The sequence below is a fragment of the Odontomachus brunneus genome, unplaced genomic scaffold, assembly GCF_010583005.1.
Source record: "Odontomachus brunneus isolate Ranch 3 - 2012 unplaced genomic scaffold, Obru_v1 Obru_scaffold_161, whole genome shotgun sequence".
Classification (NCBI taxonomy): Eukaryota; Metazoa; Arthropoda; class Insecta; order Hymenoptera; family Formicidae; genus Odontomachus; species Odontomachus brunneus.
The window spans coordinates 281,744-281,994 of NW_022639611.1; positions in this window are offsets into that span (position 1 = coordinate 281,744).

Consider the following 251-nt stretch of genomic DNA (forward strand, 5'->3'; position numbering starts at 1 on the left):
TAAACATTGTTTTTTATTGTGTATATGTATACAATTATTACACAATATAATTATCTTGACTTCTCTGCAGCATGGTGTGTATGTGAAACTGCCCCATTTAATAACGTACATATGGCCCTTAATAGAATTAAATAGCCTATCTAGGAAACAGAATCTGCGCGCAATCTGCCGTCATTCTGTCGTCAGAATCTGTCGACAGGTTCTGCGCGCAGTCTGTCACCAATCTGTCGTCAGAGACTGCTAAAACAGTT